This window comes from Zalophus californianus, chromosome 17 (assembly GCF_009762305.2).
Source record: "Zalophus californianus isolate mZalCal1 chromosome 17, mZalCal1.pri.v2, whole genome shotgun sequence".
Classification (NCBI taxonomy): Eukaryota; Metazoa; Chordata; class Mammalia; order Carnivora; family Otariidae; genus Zalophus; species Zalophus californianus.
Genome location: NC_045611.1, coordinates 42,959,529 through 42,980,738, shown reverse-complemented (window position 1 = coordinate 42,980,738; position 21,210 = coordinate 42,959,529). Strand labels below are relative to the sequence as shown.

The 21,210-nt window shown below is 43.9% G+C and overlaps 1 pseudogene; it reads left to right on the top strand.

The window, feature by feature from the left end:
* Positions 1-1,593: 1,593 nt before the first annotated feature.
* On the top strand, positions 1,594-18,670 carry LOC113935427 (annotated as a pseudogene).
* Positions 18,671-21,210: the final 2,540 nt, after the last annotated feature.

Sequence of the window (21,210 nt, the reverse complement as noted above, 5' to 3'; positions counted from 1 at the left end):
GTTGCCCGGTTGATACTTACAGACCTCTCCCTTCTCTCCACAGTGGACCCTTCCGAGCCAGTGTGTTGACCCCTGACCAGCCTCATCGGAACCCACGATCTGGATACATACACAAACGCCCTGAGCTGTTGGGCCTCCGGCGTGCTCTAGGGAAACAAACAACAGGTGAAGTTTGATGGACAGAACTAGACGCGCCTGAGACTGCCCCTCCCCAGCAAAGCACACCCGTGAGTGAGGGACAGTGGTGGCCGTCATGTGTAGAGGAGGCTTTTGCTTCCTAGTTGCTGAGATCCGAGTCCTGCAGGAGAAGACAACCAATGGGTGGGTGCCCCCACCCTCGTGGCCACAGGGAATCCCTGGACAGGTGACAAGGCTGCCCCCAAGGCAAGGCTGCTCCTCGCTGGGCTCGCTGAAGAGGCACCTGTGATCTGGTCAGAGGGGGTGAAAAAGTGCGGGAAGCACAGGTATTTTCTCAGTGGTGTCGGCTCCTACAAAGTCAAAGGGGGCGTCCTGGCCGGGAAGGCCCCAGTGGACCGACTGAGGGCCAGGCCCCAAGTGTCTTCCTAAAAGTGACGTTGTCCCATCTGACTGCCACTCACGTGCTCTGGCCACGAGCATCCCCAGCTGCTCTGAATGATGGTGGAACTACAAGTGTGCCCCAGCACAGCGAGTGTGCCATCGCCTCCCACGGCACTCCCTGTGCCCTGCACTCGTGGACCCCAGGTGCCCTGACTGTGTTCGCGGACAGTCGTTTCTCCAGCCACACTGTGGCGCCAGCCCCTGTGACAGCAACAGAGGTGCCCTGGCCCGGTGGCCCTGAGGCATCTGACCGAAGGCACGAAGAGCAGCATCTTCAGGCCTGTGTTTCTTCTCAGTGGTGCAGGCTTCTCCAATAGGAAGAGCTTGGCTCTGGCCAGACGGGCCCCGAGGGCGCTGACCAGACGCGGGAAGAGAACACTGATTCTCCACCACAGTTCTCGTCCTGGCCCCTCTCACTGGAACGCTCACTGGGCCCTGGACCGGTGGACCCCGAGTGCTCGGACTGCAGCTGGGAACAGACGGACCTCCAAGCATACGTGTGGTGTTGCCTCTCTTACTGCAGCTGTGGTGCTTTGGCCGGATGGTTTCCAGGTGATGTGAACACAAGGAGGAACAGAAGTGTCTCCTGGAGCATCTGTTGTCAACGACGGTTTCTCTGCCGACAGGGACAAGTGTGCTCGGCCTGGGGATTCCGGGCGGTCTGACTATGGGCAAGAAGGAACGTGTCTCCCAGGGCAGGCTCGTTGTCTCCAATTGTATCAGAGGGTGCTACGGCTGGCAGGACTCTGGAGTTCAGGTCTCAGCCTCCCCCAACATGAGCCGAGGTACTGGATGTCCCCCGCGGCCCTGTGCTAAAGCTGAGTGCTTCAGACATGGAGCTGGGGCCTGGGGCGGACATGCTGATGCCGGAACGGTCATGACCCAAAGGAGCTGCAGATGCCTTGAAAGGAAATGGGTCTGGAGTCGTGTTAGCAAAAGGGGAGCTGCGCATAGTGCTGGGAATCCTCCTGGTGAGGGCTCCCGTTCCGTGGAGATGATGGCTGGCTGACCGAGATGCCAAAGGTGGAACGCGGGAGTGTCACGTATGCAGAAGCTGACCGACTCGTGCTCCCACTGGGTGCCTGGGCTTCCGCAGAGGTTAAGACTGGAGCTGGTCCTGAGACTGCCAGATCTCCCACAGGGTGAGAGCTAGCAAAGCCGTTGGGTGCGGGGGGCTGTCAGGAGGAGCCTGGGAGGGGGGCCTGGGAGCCAGGTCAATTTCATCAGAGTCAAAGGCAGGCTTGGATGCCCAGTTGGCTGACGTCCTGGCGGCTGGAAAGCAGGTAACTGCAAAACCAGGGATGGATTGGCTAGGAAGACAGGGGCACTGGGGAGAGTGGCTCTGCTCCTGCCCATCGGGGACTCCACTCCACATGGGACTGAAGCGTGGCTCCCGGGCTCAAGCAAAGGTTCCGAGTCGGGGTAGGGCTCCTGATTATACAGGAGGTGGACTGGTAGAGACCGGAGCTGTTCCACACCGGGCGGTCCTGGTGATGCAGTTTTGGAATGTAGGTGAGGCTCAGTGGGGTGGAGTCCGGAGCCGACGACCAAGAAGGAATTCTTAAGGCGTCTTTGGTGCCGGATGGTGGTTTATTAAAGCATGGGGACAGGACCCGTGGGCAGAAGGAGCTGCTGCCCTGTGGTCTTGAGGAGTGGCTGGTTATATACTCAGGACTTGGGGAGGTGAGGACAAAGGGGGTGTCCAGAAGGACTGTCATATGCTACAGTCTCTCAAAATACTGGACGCCTGGTTATGGTCAAACCAAGGTTGTTTTTCCCTCTAATGAGACGCCAACATGAAGACAGTTGGGAGTTTCCGGGAGGAACGTTACATTCCTCCTATCACACGTTCTTGTCAATGCGCTTCAGGTTCAGAAGAGATCCAATTTTATTTACGTTTCCTTCTGCCTCAGCCTCCCTTAGGTTTATGGAGGGGAGGGTGATGTTAGGGCTTCAGGAAACTGAGTTGTGGGTCTCTTGGAAGTTAGGCTATTGGCAAGAAAGCTTCTTCCTTGTAAATCATTAGGACATTTGTAAACTGAGGGAGACTCCTGTCCTGCAGGACTGTGATCTCTATGAGTCAACCATTTGTTTTTCGTTTGGGGCAGCCAGCGGTGCCTGAGGAATGTCATATATATCCCAAAGGGGGTGGGTGTAGGGTGCCAGTTTCTGCTTTGTCCTCAGCTTGCCTTCTGTTCCCTCATCACTGGTGAATGAGGAGGTAACGCACAGTGGATCCTTAGGAATACCGGAAGGTGAAAGCCTGGGAATGAGGAGCGGAGCCCGTGTGGGTTACACCCAATTCCAGAATGCACTGGGAGGTCACCTCTACGGATGTGCTGACTGCCCCGGGCGAAGGGACGGGGAGGCAGTGATGGGCTGGCCAGTGAGAACCGAGGTACTGGTGGAAGTGAAGGAGGGACACGGGGCCGGTGAACGGGTGGGTGACAGCTGCTTGGGGAACAGGAGCTGGGTCAGGAAAGGGGAGAAGGTTGCTCCAAATCGCCCATGTAGAGCTGTGTGTTCACTGTCTGATCCTGGGCACGTAGTACATAAGTTGAAGGTGCCTCCTAGCTACCTACTGTCCCAAGGCAAACCATGCACCGTTCAGCCTGATGCTGGGGACTCATCACTGGATGTGTGACAGAAAAGTCCTGGCCAGTAAAGGGTGGAAGCAAGGGCGCCAGAGGGCAAAGGGTGGGGCCAGCGGCCCTTCTCCAGTCCCTTTGGGATTTCCGCACCTGGTTGCAGGTGTTGGGGACCAGCAGTACCCCCGCACTACGTGGGCACTGCTCAGGACTGCTGATGCTGGCTGCCCGCAGAAGTGGGACCCCCGGGGCTTGGGGTCTGCAGCCTCCTCGGCACCTGACCCAGGGCTGTAGCTGAGGCAATGTAGCCATTTCTCCCGGGGGACAGAGGAAGTAGAGCCTGCTCAGAGCCGAGCCCTGGAGCAACCTAAGTCTTGATGGACTGGAGGCCTGGCTCACTGTAGGTCGGTGTAAGAGAGACCCTGATGGAGAGGATGCGGGTGGGCTCTGTTTCCGGCAGGTACTGGTGCACCCAGAGTCTGGGGATGGCTTCAGCTGGCAGGTGCCAAGGGGGGCATGGAGTGGCCCGGCGACGCAGGGTGTGAATTACCCAGGCAACCACCACGGACAACACCTGTTTACCCTCACATCCTCCCTTTCCTCCATATTGGTAGGTTGGGTTTCCGGAAAACCCGCTTACAAGGGAGCTGTCTGTGGTCTGTCCTAGTCCTGGAGCAAGACCAGGCCAGCCTTGTCGCAGCCCTGGAAAAGTGTGAGTCCCAAGCATCAGCGGCTGGGCTGCCGAGTTTTCGGGGGTGGGGGCCGATGGAGTGGCCTAGCCTGCCAGGTGCTGTGCCCATCACATCCCTTCCAGGCAGGCAGGTGCTGTTCACCTCTTCTTACCGTTGTGCAGATTACAAATAGCATGAACCCTCAGCATCTTCCGGAGGGCCCCACATGGTGGTGAAGCCAGGGTTTGAAGCTGGTCTGTCTGATTCCAGAGCTCATGCACTCACCATCTGACTGTGGTGCCCCCTCATCATGCAGGGATCACAGATGGCCATTTTTCTAGTCCGGATGCACAGCACCATGGCACCCCTGTAAGGATCCCACGCTGCCTACCGGGTCTGAATTGGTGGCACTCCTAAGGCCCCCACAGGCCGCACTGGGCTCCAGTCTCCTCAGAAGGGGTAGGACACAGGTCACTAGTTGTCAGCACGAGCCCATGAGGCATGTGTTGTAGCTTGTGGCAAACCATACAGCTGCGGGTGAGAGCTCTTCTCCCAGATCGAGGCCACGAGAGGCACTGCAAGTGGGTGCAGAATCCGCTCTGCTTTCAAAGTCTTCTGTCCTAAGGCAGAATCACTTGTGGTCACTTAACCCTGCTTTGCCTCAGGAAAGAGGAAATTCCCTCCAATCCTACTTTACCGAGAGATCTTTTTGAAAGCTATGTTAAACTTCATCAATTACTTCCCCCACAGCTTTGAGATATGCAGGTGGCTTTTCTCCTTTAGTCTCTTAAGATGGTAAATGGCATTGATTGATTGTCCGTATGAAACCAACCTTGGGTACCTGCTGCAGTTTCCGCTTGGTCATTCTAGAGTACATTTTTAAATTTGGTTAGGATGGATTTCCTAATATGTTAAAGATTGTCATATCTGTGTTTATGAGTACATTAATCTGTACACTTACTTTTATATTTTGGTATGAAGGTCGTGTTCACCTGATAGAATGGATTCAGAGAATCTGCCTCCTCTATTTTCTGAGAGTTTGTACAACACTGGTAAAGTAGCTTCTATATATGATGAAATTCACCAGGAGGACTCTTTGAACCTGCAATTTTCTTGCTCCAAAGGTGTTTATAATCACCTTATCCTTTGAATGTCTTCCAATCTGTAGCAATACCCGTTTTCCCCTGATCTTGATAGCTGGAAATTTCACTTTTCATTTCATGATTAATCTTAGTAGACATTTATCAATTGTATTAGTCTTCTACAAATCCCACTTTAGCTTTGTTAATATACTGTGCTGTATATTTTCTATGTCCATTCCTATATTTGTTATCTATTTCTATTTTGGATTGAACTTGCTTTCATTTCTCTGTTTTTAGGATGGAAAGTTAAGTCACTGTTTTTAGATCTTTCCGATTTTTTAAATATAAACACTTGAAGATGCAACATTCCTTTATGCACTAGTTTCACCATATTTTGTAAATTTTGATTTGCTCTGTTTCAGTTATTATTCAGTTCAAATTATTTCTAATTTTTTGTTGTTCCTTCATTGACACATTGGTTCCATGAAAGTATGTTTTCCTTTATTTGTATATATTTGCAGATATTTTAGATCTCTTAGCTATTGCTTTCTGCTCTAATTCCGCTGTATATATGGTCAAATTTCGAAATTTGTCGAGACATCGTTTGACCCAGTATACATCTAACTCATGAACATTCGCAGTTCACTTGAAAAAGAAGTATGTTCGACCCAGCAATTGCACTACTGGGTATTTATCCAAACGATATAAACATAGTGGTGTGAAGGGACACATGCATCCCAATGTTTATAGCAGCCATGTCCACAGTAGCCAAACTATGATCAGAGCCCAAATGTCCATCACAGATGAACGGATAAAGAAGAGGTGGTATATATACACATATATACACAAAGACACACACATTACAATGGAATATTACTCAGCCATCAAGAAGATTGAGATCTGCCATTTGCAACGATTTGGATGGAACTAGTGAGTATTATGCTAAGCAAAATAAGTCAGTCAGAGAAAGATAAATACCATATGATTCCACTGCTATGTGGAATTTAAGAAACAAAACATAGGGGAAGGGAAGGAAAATAAAATAAGATAAAAACAGAGAGGGAGGGCGCCTGGGTGGCTCAGTCGTTGGATGTCTGCCTTTGGCTCGGGTCATGATCCCAGGGTCCTGGGATCGAGCCCCACATCGGGCTTCTTGCTCAGCGGGAAGCCTGCTTCTCCCTCTCCCATTCCCCCTGCTTGTGTTCCTTCTCTCAGTGTCTCTCTCTCTCTCTCTCTCTGTCAAAAAATAAATAAAATCTTAAAAAAACAAAAACAAAAACAAACAGAGAGGAAGGCAAAACAATAAGAGACTCAACTATAAAAAACAAATAGGGTTGCTGGTAGGGAGGTGGCTGGGGGGATGGGGTAACTGGCTGTTGGGCATTAAGGAGGCCACCTGAAGTAATGAGCAGTGGGTGTTATATGCAACTGAAGAATCACTAAATTCTACCCCTGAAGCTAATAGTACGGTATGTTAATTAAATTGAATTTAAATTAAAAATAGAACTGTCTGACATCAGCCTCTTATACTGAAATGCAGTTCATTCAAGCAAGACGGAACAAATGTTTCATCCATGTCCTTTAAAAAAAAAGAAATAGTGTGTTCAGCTAATGTTGGATATAGTGTTTTACAAACACCATTAAGTCAAGATAAATCTTTTGCACTCTGATTTGCTTTTTGTTTACTTGTTCTAACAATTAGTAAGAAAGAAGGGTTAACATCCCCAGTTATCATTGTAATTTGTATGTTATCCTTTAGTTTGGTCACTTTTTGCCTTGCGTATTTCAGAGTTCGGCAGTTAAGTATATAAACATATTTATGTCTTCCCAATGAATGTTTTTTTAAGTGTGTAAACTACTGCTATAAAAAAATCAATTTTATGTGTATCAGAATACATGGACAAAACTCACAGCAGCATGATTCTGTTACCGGTAGCTGAAAACAATACAAAGGTGCATCAGCAGCAGAATGGATAGATCAATTGTTAGCTCAGCAGCAATGAAAACGGATAATATGCAGAGACACAGGATGACATGGGTGAATCTTAGGTTTATTTTGAAGACAGTGACAAAACCAAACAGAGCCCCTAATTTAGGATTCCATTCGTATAAAATTCAGTAACAGCCACAACCAAAGTCTATTTTCGGGCTTCAGACACAATAGGAAAAACTATCCAACAAGTCAGGTAATACTGACTTCCAAAATCAGGTTTTAGAATTCCTCTTGGTTTTGGAGGAGGAGCACATTGTGACTGGGATGGAGTCCTCCGGACTATGGGCACTGCTATTATTCTTTGTATTGCCTTTAGCGGTAGTTACATAGGTATCAACGTTAAAAAGATTCCTTAAAATCTACATAGTTTCACATTTCTTATACATATGCCGTATTTCACAGTGTTATGGGCTGAATTGCGTTTCCCCAAAATCTGCTGAAGCCCTAGCCCCTATTAGCTCCGAATGTGGCTGTATTTGGAGATAGGATTTTTCCAAGATAATTAAGGTAAAATGAGGTCACATGGGTGGACCCCAAACCAATATGACTGCTGTCCTTATAAGAAGAGGAGAGTCAGACACAGACAACACAGACTGAGGGAAAACCATGTGAGGACACAGTGACAGCACAGCCTATCTGCAAGCCAGGGAGAGAGACCTCAAAAGAAACCAAAGCCGCCAACACCTTCATCTTGGACTTCTAGCCTCCAGCGCTGCAAAAAAATACATTTCTGTTGGTTGAGCCACCCAAACTGTGGTACTTTGTTACGGCAACCCTAGCAAACAAATGCACATCCTGAGAGTTTCTCTAAGAGAAAAACTGGGACAAATCTCAAAGAGAAGTGTGTTCTTACACAAGTGCGACCACCACATGGAACCCTGCTTTTTCATTCACAAATGTGTGAATTTTAACGCAGCTAAGAAAATACCTGATTTATGGCATGAGAAACAAGAAATAATAAGAATTATGTAAACGTAACACTTAAAACATTAAGGCTGGATATTGGGCTTAAATCCCGGGTCTCTTCCAAATGAGATCTCTGTTGTCAGGGACAGGAGTGAGATGTAAACCAAGTCAGTATTCATTCCTCACAGACCCAGCATGTGAGCCTCCAGGTGACTATCAGGTGAAGTAGAGCAAAAAATCCAGACAAGGAAGTAAAATGAAAACTTCCCCAAAATGATTCATTTGGTTTCAAAAATCAGGGGAAATCACAGTTATTCAGAAGCAAACTATTATGACTAAGGACATTGTGTGGAACTGAGACAAACCATAATTTGAGTCCAGCTGTGCTTTGTAACATCTAGAGCCTGTAAGAGCGACACGAGGATACTCATTAGCTGCGTTGTGTGGATAAACTATTAAATTCACATACAAAAGAATTCCAGGCTTACTATTAAGAAAATATAAATCTGCTCCAGAACCTACACATAGACATAGATATTTAGATATAAATGAATTTAGAGGTAAAAGGGAACATGGTAGACTGAAATTTGGAACCCATTACGTTTTGCCCCTGGGTGTGACTCCCATGAATATGCTGAATATGTGGCAGGTGAGACTTTGTGTATGTAAGCAAAGTTACTAATCAGTTGATCTACAAATGAGATGATCCTGGGTTATCTGGCTGGATCTAGTCTAATCTCAGGAGCCCTTAAATGCAGATTAGTTTCTTTGGCTGGTTGGTAAAAAGGAAGAGAGATTCAAAGCTAGAGAGAAGCACTCAACCCACTGTTGCGGGCTTAAAGGTCAAGGAGGACACATGGAAACTGTGAGCAGGAAATGAATTCTGAAAATGAAAACAAAAACAAAGTGATTGTGGAAGAGGGCTCAGGGTCCCAGATGAATACTGTAGCCCTGGCCAGTACCTTGAGTTTGTCCCTGAGGATTTTTATTCAGAACACCCAGCAGAGCCCTGGGTGTTTTATTCAGAACACCCAGCAGAGACCTGAAGTTCAAGGGCGCAGAGACTTCAAGATGATAAATCGTGTGTGTGTGGTCTTCAACCAATGAATTTGTAGTGTTTTTTTTTTAGAGCAGTGATAGGAAACAAATACAGGGACAGACATGCAAGAAGAGGAAAGAACTGAGAGAGAAGAATGTCTGATATGGGGTGGGATCAGTGTGGATAAGGAAACTGCTTCACTTTCTGTGGCTTCACTGATTCACTATATACATTAGGTGGTCTCAGGTTAAGTGAGGTGTCATTTATACATGATGCCTCATCATAAAATCACTCAGGTGTGAACTGGGCCAGCTACAGCCAATAATCTATGCCATACCCGGCCTCCTGGCATTAAAAACAGTTTTGCTTTCAGCCCATATGTTTTTGGCTCATGTATGGGTTTGCTGCAAACTTCTATACCTATCACTGAACACTGGGACTTTTGTCCCGGGAGGGGTGTTTCCAGCACATGGGACTTTCAGTGCTAAAACCAAGACAGTCCGGTCAAACCAGGTTGGTTACCCTAGATACCTTCCTGCATCTACACAAGGGGAGCATGTGTCCAAATCTCTCTTAAGTCTCTTTCTCTCTTTAAATTTTGGGCCAGTTATTTGCTCTGCACTCATAGCTCTCTGATGGGTTGGGAAAAAAAGAGTCATTGATCTGATGCTAACCAAGCTGTTTTTGTTGTTCTAAGTATAGAAGAAATGTTCCTTGTAGCTTTTACATCCTGGAGTGGAAGTCACAATCTACAGTTTTTTGTTGTCTGACAGCTATATTCTCCTACAGATATGTGATCACGTTTCTCTTTTATACAATAAAAGCACAAAATTTTTTTGCGTGTATAGGAAAAATACTTATTGCAATGTGTTGTCATTTTAAAATTATGCTTCAGGGGCGCCTGGGTGGCTCAGTCATTTAAGCGTCTCCCTTCAGCTCAGGTCACGATCCCAGAGCCCTGGGATGGAGCCCTGCTTGGCCCCTGGCTCAGAAGGGAGCCTGCTTGTCCCTTTCCTTGTGCCTGCTGTTCCCCCTGCTCCTTCTCTCTCTCTTTCGAATAAATAAATAAAATCTTAAAGAAATAATAAAATTCTGTTTCATATTCCTATGACCCATTCTTACTTTTATTGTAGGTTAATTGTTTTAATTGTAGGTGAATTTTGTTTTGCTACACTATCCCAAGGCAAAAATTGTAAAACCATGCTGATTACAAAAGGTTTATCTTCCAAATGTGTCCCTTCTTCATGTTCAGTATGTCCTTACTCTTCCCCAATATATAAGCTTTATTTTTGTTCGCTTTTGAAATGTTTTCTTTTTGACACCCAAAGCACATTGTTTTCTGCTTCCTTAGAACAGAAGTTGCCAAATGCAGAGACTGTACTGGGGCATATTAACAACTCCTACTCCAGCCTCCTTGTTCTTCATCTTTGTTGTCTTCTCCCCTCCCGCCCACCCTTTTCCTCCTTTCACAACGGCTTGAAGCCATTGTACTGAGCAGTATACTGTGTGAATGATGCTTTGTTTATTCAGCAAATATCCCATCATTGAACATTTCAGTGGGTTTCAGTTTATTTTACTTTAGAAATATTACTTCAAGAATAAGCGTTTGCATCGTTAAGGACATATTTCAATGTTAATTTTAAATGGGAAATGTGAGTATTAAGGGATAAAGCAGATGTTAGTATGTATGGTTTGATTTTCCTCTAGATTTTAATGAGTACAGTTAAAATCTACGTTCCCTAGTTATTAATGTGATGGATTTGACCAATTTAGAAATGTGGATTATATATCACTTAGATGAAAGTTGGAATCCTGAAGACCTCCACTCTCCTTTTTTTTTTTCCCTATATAACATGAATTTGCTCATTAGAGACAACCTCAGACCCACAGACCATATTCTTAACCAACTGGTCTTTGCTTTTCTTCATAGGGATCTTTCAGACAATGGAAACTTCAGGAATGAAACATTTTCTCGTTGATGTCAATTTGTCTTCTATTGACAGAGATGGATGGGAGTATCTCCTAAGAAGGAGGCAATATGGACCCATTCTCAAAGAATTGTCGTTGTGTGTTTTGGCCACTCTGCAGCTCTCTGAGGGATTGACACAGGGGTTTATTTGCCTTTCTTTTGGCAGCCTTGGAATTTTCTCAGGGCTGAGGCAGCCTCCCAAGCAATACTTGCCAAAAATAATTAAAAGCATATACTAGCCACAGCTGCCAGGGGATAGGGATAACAGATATTGCATGCAGTAGATAGAGCAAAATGTCTAGGAAGAAGCAAGTTGGAAAAGGGGGTATGGGAAGGAGTAAGGGCTTTGCAAAACTCCCACATATACCAGGAAATCTAGAAGACCTTGTACATTCCCAGGGAAAGTGCATGCTTAGAAAAGACCTGAAAATCCCCCAAGCTTTCACCAATGGTTGATCTTTAGGCTTCACACAAAGGAAATGAAGACTAAGGCAGAAATGTAAAAGGCCTGGCTAATCAGTGAAGGAGTGGCCCAACTCAGAGCAAATTTGTAAAGGATAGAAGAATATCTTTTTGTCTTTGTCTCCAGGCATTTAAAGAAGTCCCTATCAAATAGTTATCTTACCATTAAGTTAATGAAACAGAGACTTCAGTGACCACCCACAATAACATCTATAAAAAATAATTTAGGAGGCGCCTGGGTGGCTCAGTCATTAAGCGGCTGCCTTCGGCTCAGGTCATGGTCCCAGGGTCCTGCAATCGAGCCCCACATCAGGCTCCCTGCTCCGTGGGGAGCCTGCTTCTCCCTCTCCCACTCCCCCTGCTTGTGTTCCCTCTCTCACTGTCTCTCTCTCTCTGTCAAATAAATAAATAAAATCTTAAAAAATAATTTAGAAAAGTCACTAAACATACAACTAGAACCCACAACAAAACCAACAATAAACCATAGGGTAGGGACCGAGAATCTGATTTCCAGAGTTACTACATTTGAAAGGTCCCATTATCAATGGAAAAAATACAAGGAATGCAAAAATCAAACAAGTATGGCTCATTCACAGGAATAAAGAAATAAACAGAAAGTGTCCTTGAGGAAGACCAAGGACTGAATTTGTTAAACAAAGGTTTTTAAATCAATACCCTGAAATACACTCAAAGTACTAAGGGCAACCATGGACTAAGCATATAAGGATACTAGAGGAATAATGTCGCCCAAAACATAAAATATCAATAAAGAGATAAAAATCATAAAGAGGAACCAAACAAATTCCAGAGTAAAAATGTACAATAACAGAAATGAGAACTTCACCAGAGGGCTTCAACAGCAGATTTGAGAAGACAGAAGAAATGATTGGTGACCTTAAAGATAAGTCAATTGAAATTAAACAGTCTAGGGAGAAGAAAGGTAAAGGAATGAAGAAAAATGAACAGAACCTAGTGGATTTGTGGGGCAACCTGAAGAATACTAATAGACACATAATGGGAATCCTAGAAGGAGAGAAGACAAGTGAGAAGGGTGCAGAAAGAATGTCTGAAGAAAAATGGCTGAAAATTCCCCCGACTTGATAAGAGATGGGAATCTATACACCAAGAAGGTCAGCAAAACTCCAAGTGGGATAAACTCCAAGAGATCCACACCAAGTAACAACATAATGAGATTGCCATAAACCCAAGAAAGAGAATCTTGCAGGCCAAGAGATGAGTGATTCATCATGTTGAAGGGATTCTTAATAAGACCAACAGTCAATTCTCTTCAGAAATCATGGGTGCCATATGCAGTAGGATAACATCTTAACACTGCCAAAAGAAGAGAAATCAACCCATCATCAACCAACTTATTTTGACACTAGCAACGATCAACCCATAATGGAAATGACGAAAACAATTCCATTTATAAAACCACCAGAAAGGATAAAACACTTAGAATTAAATTTAGCCAAGAATATACAATGTTTACGTACTAAAAGCTACAAAATATTGCTGAAAGAAACTAAAGAAGACCCAAATAAATGTAAAGATATCCATACTCATGTGACAATATTGTTAAGATGCCAATACTCCTTAAACTGATCTACAGATTCAACTATCAAAATCCCAGCTGGCTTCTTTATAGAAGTCAACAAGCTGGGGATGCCTGGGGTGGCTCAGTTGCTTAAGCATCCGACTCTTGGTTTCTGCTCAGGTTATGATCTCAAGCCCTGCATTGGGCTCTGTGCTCAGTGGGGAGTCTGCTTGAGATTCTTTCCCTCTCCCTTTGCCCCTCCCCCCTTTTGCACACACTCTCTAAAATAAATAAATAAATCTTTAAAAAAATATTCTCTCCCTCTCCCTCTGCTCCTCCCACTCGCAAGGAAAAAAGAAGTCAATAAGCTCATTTTCAAATTCATATGGAAATTCAAGGAATCAAGAATGGCCAAAACAATCTTAGAAAAGAAAGAACAAAGTTGGCAGTGTCATACTTCTGATTTCAAAACTTACTACAAATCTAGAGTAATTAAAATACTGTGGTACTGGCATTAACATAGGAGAGCCCAGGGATGAACCCATATATCCATGATCAATTGATTTTTGACAAAAGTGCTAAAACCATTCCATGGGGAAACAATAGTCTCTTCAACAAATGGTGATGGGACAAGTGGATATCTACATGAAAAATATAAAGTTGGAACCTTATCTTAGTCCATATAAAATTTTCAACTCTAAATGGAGCAAAGACTTAACATATGAGGTAAAACTACAAAACTCTTAGAAGGAAACATACAGGTAAATCTTCAACCTTGAACCTGGTATATTAGTCATGGTTTTGATTTGCATTTCCCTGATGCATTTTGCAAGCATTTTTAATATGTTCCAGGTACTGGGCTATTATCAGATATATAATTATAGATATTTCTTCCACTCCTTTGGTTGTCCTTTCCTCTTTTGAAAGTGCCCTTTGATGCACAAAAGTTTTTAATTTTGATAAAACCAAATTTGTCTATTATTTTTTTGTTGTTGCTTGTGTTTTGGGGTCATATCTAATATAGAAATTTGGCTTGTAAACTATATATCTAATAAGAGTTCAGTATCAAAAAGGCTTACAACTCAACAACAAAAATACACATAACCCAATTTAAAGAATAAGCAAAGGACTAGAATAAGGACTTCTCCAACGAAGATACACAAGTGGCCAACAAGCAAAAAATATGCTTAACTTCATGAGCCATTAGGAAAGTACAAATCAAACCATAAGGTACCCACTAGGGTGGGTATAATTCCGAAACTGAATATAACAATGTTGGCAAGGATGAGAAATTGGAACCCTTGCACACCACTGATGAGAATGTAAACTTTTAATGATGTAGCCATTGTGGGAAATAGTTTGCAAGTGGGACTATAACACTGCACAGCCACTGTATAAAACAGTTTGATGGTTTTCTGGTACCTCAATGAGTTAAAAATAGAATTCCCATATGATTCCATAATTCCACTCTTAGGTATATATCCCAAACAATTGAAAGTAGACATTCAAACAAAAATTTATATATGAATGTTCATAGAAACACTATTCTAAAACACCCCCACATATCTATCAACAGCTGATAACAAAAGGTGGTATGTTCATACAGTGGAAAAAGGAATAAAGCAATGATACATGCTATCACATGGATCAACACTGAAACATTATGCTAAATGAAAGAAGCCAACCCTGAAAGGCCACATACTGTGATTCCATTTGTATGAAATATCTTATAGGAAAATCCAGAGAGACAGACAATGGATTGTTTGTTGACAAGGGCCGAGGAGGAGGTAGGGCTGGTGGTGGAGGGAGTGGTAAGAAGTAATAGGGAAGGACTGATTAATGGGTACCAGGTTTCACTTTAGGATGATGAAAATAATCTGGAACTACATGGCTGCACACACTGAGTGTATTAAACGTCACTGAATTGTATACTTTAAATATACTTAAGGGGCACCTGGGTGGCTCAGTCCATGAAGTGTCTGCCTTCACCTCAGGTCATGACCCCGGAGTCCTGGGATCAAGCCCCATGTCAGGCTCCCTGCTCATCAGGGAGTCTGCTTCTCCCTCTCCCTCTGCCCCTACCCCCCCACCTTGTGCTCTCTCTCAAATAAATAAACAAAATCTTTAAAAAAATACATATATACTTAAAGTGATTAATTTTATGTTATGTGTATTTTACCACAAAAAGTATATTCTATTTAATATATAAATACTGAAGATGAGGCTGGCCATCTGAAAATCAGCAGGCATAGGGGCACCTGGGTGGCTCACATGTTAAGCATCTGCCTTGGGCTCGGGTCATGGTCCCAGGGTCCTGGGATTGAGCCCCACATTGGGCTCCCTGCTTGGCGGGAAGCCTGCTTCTCCCTCTCCCACTCCCCCTGCTTGTGTTCCTTCTCTCATTGTCTCTCGCTCTGTCAATTACAGAGCATTACAAAATTACAGGTCAGAGCCTGTAATTTACCTCCTGCTTAGAGGTAAATTGAGTAAACCAGAGGCTTGTTAATTTCACAACTTCTACACGTTAAATCCGCAGACATTCAAAAGATCCAAAGTAGAAAAATGATATGTGTACTCAGATGAATTTTCATATTAGCATTGCTTGAGCATAAAATAATTGAAAGCTTTTAAAATATCTGACTTACCTTTGGAAAAGATGATTCTATTAACAAAATAGAATAATTCAGTGGTATAAAATCATAACTAAAGTAATAATCAAATTGGGAAGTGCTTAGTTTATTAGGTTGGGCAAAGTGAAACTGCAGATATTTGACTGTTTTGACCTAAATGAATGGCAATTTCATATGATTCAACCTAAAATAAAGTGTGAAAAAAGTGGTATGCTATCTTATTATTTCAGCAGAAAAGTGTGACATGTTTTTACATGAGTTTTTGAAGAACTGCAGGATGACAATTAGCAAAATGTCTAATATTTGGTTTGGTTTCAGGTGGAATTTTTTCTTACAAAAACTGTTTCTTTTGTATGTATTTTTCCATTTAAAAAGATATGTTTATTACCTAACTGCTATTTGGCAATATTAACATTCCAATGTAACATAAGGTCAGAGAGCAAAGTCCACAGCTGAGACTGTTCAATGCATAGGAGGAATAATGAAATGATTCTCTGAGGACTACACTAATGGGTTGTCCTATAAACTGGCAAGATGCCCCCCAGTCCCATTCTCTCTTTCAGGATGCTCAGGAGGACAGCACATCCCAGCTTCTCTTACACTTAGTTTGCAACCATGTGAAGGAGTTATGGCCAATGGAATATGGGCAGATGGGATTGTGCAGTTTTATCTTCACTCTGTTTTCTCTTTTGTGCTCCTGCATGAGTTTGCCTCCTTAACCCTAGTGGTTTTGGTTATCACACTTGGGCATGATTTAGTGCTCCCTTGGGGCGCAGATTTTCAGGTCATGCTGATGGGGTCTTGATGAGGATGGGACCTACTGCCCCTGAGGTGCTGGACATCTAGGCTGTGTCACAATCGCAATTTTGTACCTGTGCCTGACTGCCCTGAAGCCAGCAGGAAGACAGGAACAGGAGTGAGGTCCTGGTTCCTGAGAATTAGAGGTAAATAATTACCTGTCAGCTTATCTCACCAAGTTGAAACCATGTCAAGTCCCCCGTCTACTTAGGCCTCTGGGCACTTAGTCCTGATCTTCCCAAGTGTTGAATCATGTGGTCTGGTATGAATGCATCTTTTGGGTAATAAGGATACCTGCGGTTTATGAAACATTCCTACAAGAGCTGCTTAAGATAAATAAGTGAACAAGTAAGCAGGTAAATGAGGCAAGTGGCATGAAAGTGCCATTTTATGCAAAAATGTTTATCATTATCTATGAGGTTCCTAGTTGATTCAGTGAGCCATTGTATTTTGTTTGATCCAAGATAGCCAATGACTCTGCAAAAAGGCATATCTGACTTACCCCCCCAACACATCAGTATATGTGGAAGCCTCGTGATCATGTTGCCAATAATAACGGCTCTACGTATTGAACACTATATGCTAGGTCCTGTATTAATCCCTTTTTATGTCATTTCCCATGAGGTAGGCAGTGCTGTTGACCCTTGAAGAGCAAGGAAGTTAAGGGCACCCATGCCAACCCTCATGCAGTTGAAAATTCACATATAACTTTTGACTTGCCCAACACTTGTCTACTAATAGCCTACTGTTGACCAGAAGCCTTACCAATAACATAAACCGTCAATTAAGGTATATTTTGTATGTTATATGTATTATGTACAATATTCTTACCAAAAAAAGTAAGCTAGAGAAAAGAAAATGTCATTAAGAAAATCATAAGGAAAATATATTTATAGTCCTATACTATAAAATTCTATATAGAGAGCCACGCTGCTAGTAAGGAGAACGGGAGCCTCCAAGCCACTTTGGCAGATGCAGCCACAAGAGACAGGGGTGTCCAGGATCCCCAGGTCACCAACTCAGCCCTGACCCAGCAGGAGTGAGGCAGCCATCTGCAAAGGGGCAGCCAAGGCAGTGGTGCCTGGCCCCAGGCAGCTGCTTTTAGAGCTGGCATTGCTCCCGCCACTCCTGACTGTGACCCCCACATTCTCAGTGGCCACACTGGACCTGGGTGGTCAGGGAGAGAGCTGGGAAAGATTCCAGAAGCAGCAGAGGCTCACCTTGGAGGGTGCGGCCAAGCTGCTGTGGGGCACCTTTGAATACTAGGGCCTGGTGAAACACACAGGAGGCTGCCACTGCGGAGCATTTAGCTTTGAGGTTTGGGCCTCAGTGGACTTGTACATCTTTGACTGCAACTGCAGTAAGTGAAAGAAGCAGCAGAATAGACACTTTCTTGTTCTGGCCTCTCGCTTCAAGGTCCTGAAGGGAGCCCAGAACATAACCACACACATGTTCGACACTCACAAAGCACAGCACACCTTCTGTCAAGAGATGTGACATTCAGAGCTTATACATGGTCTGCTCACACTCCCGAGGCTTCAGAATTGTTGACACTGCCTGGATGAGGGCACTGTGTGTCCTGTGGTCGTTGAAGGATTCAATGGCAGCGATTGGGAGAATGAAGGAGCATAATACCATCAGGAACATGTCACTCTTTAGGGACATGCTTCTCCCCTCTGAAAAGGAGGAACGATTGGGGCCAGTAGCTTTGCTGTCCTCACTGCACCTGGGTGGTGCACAGGAATAGGGTTGACCCAGGCTGCTGGTTACCTTGACCAGAAGCCATCTTGATCTCTGCAGTTCACCCCAGCCACCAGGTTCTTTAGGCAGCTCTTTGGTCCTTCATGGATAACTTCTGACTTCCCCAAAGCCAGGGTTAGATATAGGCTAGTTGACATTCTTCTTTCTCTTCCCAACTTTTGTGTGATATTTTAGAAACATATTTTTAACGTTAAAGCAAAAAAAACAAAACAACAACAACAACAAAAAACTGCATGTAAGTGGACCCATGTAGTTCAAACCCATGTCGTTCAAGGGTCAACTATGCTATTTTCCCATTTTAGTCACTGCATTTTAATTACAACCAGTTGAATACCTTGAGGTAGCACAGAGTGCTGGGCCTTACCCACTGTGTTTTCAAGTCACTAAATCTGGATGGAGCATGAAATTTGCATTCCCAAGTTTCCAAGTGATCCTGATGCTGCTGGTTCTGAGATCACAAATTGGGAGCCACTGAATTAGAGGACAATTTAGTGGTATTGATACAGGCAGGCCGGGTCCAACGATCAGATGGGGTCCTACAGGACCAGCTAGGAGGGTCCTTGGCTTCATGCAGAATAGAAATCAATTCCATTCTTGTTTCACCACCACTTGTCTTTCTGCCTTTAGATTTCATGAGCAGCAAGTGGCCAAACTGGGTCTGTTTGGGACCCTAGCACCAGGTGTTCTTGTACCCCTGTGCCCCATCTACTGGGGAGCATTTTAAATTACCATGTTCCAGAATTACCTTCATCTTTCATTGTAAATACTGGCTCAGAGAGGTGAAGTGAGACCACAGGGGTACACAGGGAGGAAGGTCAACGTATGGATCACATGTTAGAGACTTTGAGGCAGGACATTGCCTAAACGGCATGGAAATCTGTGTGCTCTGCCTTCAACTTCTTACAAGCCACACCCTGCCTTTCGAACTTTAAGAGGACATTGCTCAGAGAACAGGAAGTGTGCTCCCTATCACCAAGATTCAGTCAGAAACTACATTACCCAGAAGGCAGTGCCTCTGACATTGGAGGCAGGCACTCAGCCAATGACAGAGAGTGGAGAGGGGCATTTCCTGCTGCACCTTGGGCAGTGCTTCTGGCTTCTTCTGTCTTAGGACTTCGTTTGGTTGTGGTAGGTCTGTAATTAGCTGTGCTTCTGGTTGGAGCTCTGGGCAGAGGCTGCTTCCCAGAAGTGTCTTCCAGACTAGCCAAAGGAAAATGAGAAGAATAAGACCCACTTCCAGGTTTCTGTATGAGCCTTGACCTCCCACCCCCCACCCCTGTAATGGGGTTTGCCCCCTAGCCTCTCCAGAGCCTCGGCACCAGCCCCTCATCCCTGCAGCCCCCATAGGCGGCCCCCTGGACCTTGTGAATGTTCACACAGTGAAGATCAAGGTCCCTGGTTACACTTGCAGATTGAAAGTGAGGGGATGAAGACACATTTATCATGCAAATGGACATCAAAGGAAAGCCAGAGTAATAATACTTATATAAGATAAACTAGATCTTAAACTAAAGACTGTAATGAAATGAAGAAGGACACTGAAACATAATAAAGGGGACTATTCAACAAGAAAATCTAACAATTGTAAATAATTATGCCCCCAACTTGGGAGCACCCAAATATAAAAAACAATTAATAACAAACATAAAGAAACTCATATTATCAATGAGAAACTCCATTATCAATGGAGACAGCAATGGACAGATCATCTAAGCAGAAAATCAACAAGGAAACAATGGCTTTGAATGACACACTGGACCAGATGGACCTCATAGATATATTCAGAGCATTTCGGCCTAAAGCAGCAGAATATACATTGTTTTCCAGTGCACATGGAACATTCTCCAAAATAGATCATATACTGGGTCACAAATCAGGCCTCCACAAGTACAAAAAGACTGAGATCATACCATCCATATTTTCTAACCACAATGCTATGAAACTTGAAGTCAACCACAAGAAAAAATTTGGAAAGACCACAAATACATGGAAGTTAAAGAACATCCTACTAAAGAATGAATGGGCTAACCAGGAAATTAAAGAAGAAATTAAAACAACAACAACAACAACATGGAAACAAGTGAAAGTGAAAACACGCCAGTCCAAAACCTTTGGGATGCAGCAAAAGTGGTCCTAAGAGGGAAGTATATAGCAATACAGGCCTACCTCAAGAAGCAAGAAAAATCTCAAACAATCCAAACTTACACCTGAAGGAGCTAGAAAAAGAACAATAAATGAAGCTTCAATCCAGCAGAAGAAGGGACATAGTAAAGATTAGAGCAGAAAGAAGTGATATAGAAACAAAAAACAGTAGAACAGATCAACAAAACTAAGAGCTGATTTTTTGAAAAATTACTAAAATTGGGCACCTGGGTGGCTCAGTTGGTTGAGCAACTGCCTTCGGCTCAGGTCATGATCCTGGAGTCCCGGGATCGAGTCCCACATCGGGCTCCCTGCTCCATGGGAGCCTGCTTCTCCCTCTGACCCTCTTCCCTCTCGTGCTCTCTGTCTCTCATTCTCTCTCTCTCAAATAAATAAATAAAATCTTAAAAAAAAAAAAACAGTCTGCCTCAAAACCAGATAGAAAACTTCTAAAAAAAAAAAAAAATTACTAAAATTGATAAACTCCTAGCCAGACTTATCAAAAAGAAAAGAGAAAGGACCCAAATGAATAAAATCACAAATGAAGGAGGAGAAATGACAACCAACACCACAGAAATACAAACAATTACAAGAGAATATTATGAAAAATTATATGCCACCATATCAGACAATCTGGAAGAAATGGATAAATTCTTAGAAACATATAAACTACCAAAACTGAAACAGGAAGAAATAGAAACCTTGAACAGACCAATAACTAGTAAAGAATTGAATCAGTAGGGGTGCCTGGGTGGCTCAGTCGTGAAGCATCTGCCTTCGGCTCAGGTCATGATCCCAGGGTCCTGGGATCGAGCCCGACATCAGGCTCCCTGCTCCGCGGGAAGTCTGCTTCTCCCACTCCCACTCCCCCTGCTTGTGCTCCCTCTCGCGCGATATCTCTCTCTCTCAAATAAATAAATAAAAAATTTTTTTAAAAAGGTATATAAACCCCTAACTTAAAAAAAAAAAAAGAATTGAATCAGCAATCAAAAATCTCCCAACAAACAAAAGTCAAGGGCCAGATGGCGTCACAGCAGAATTTTATCAAAGATT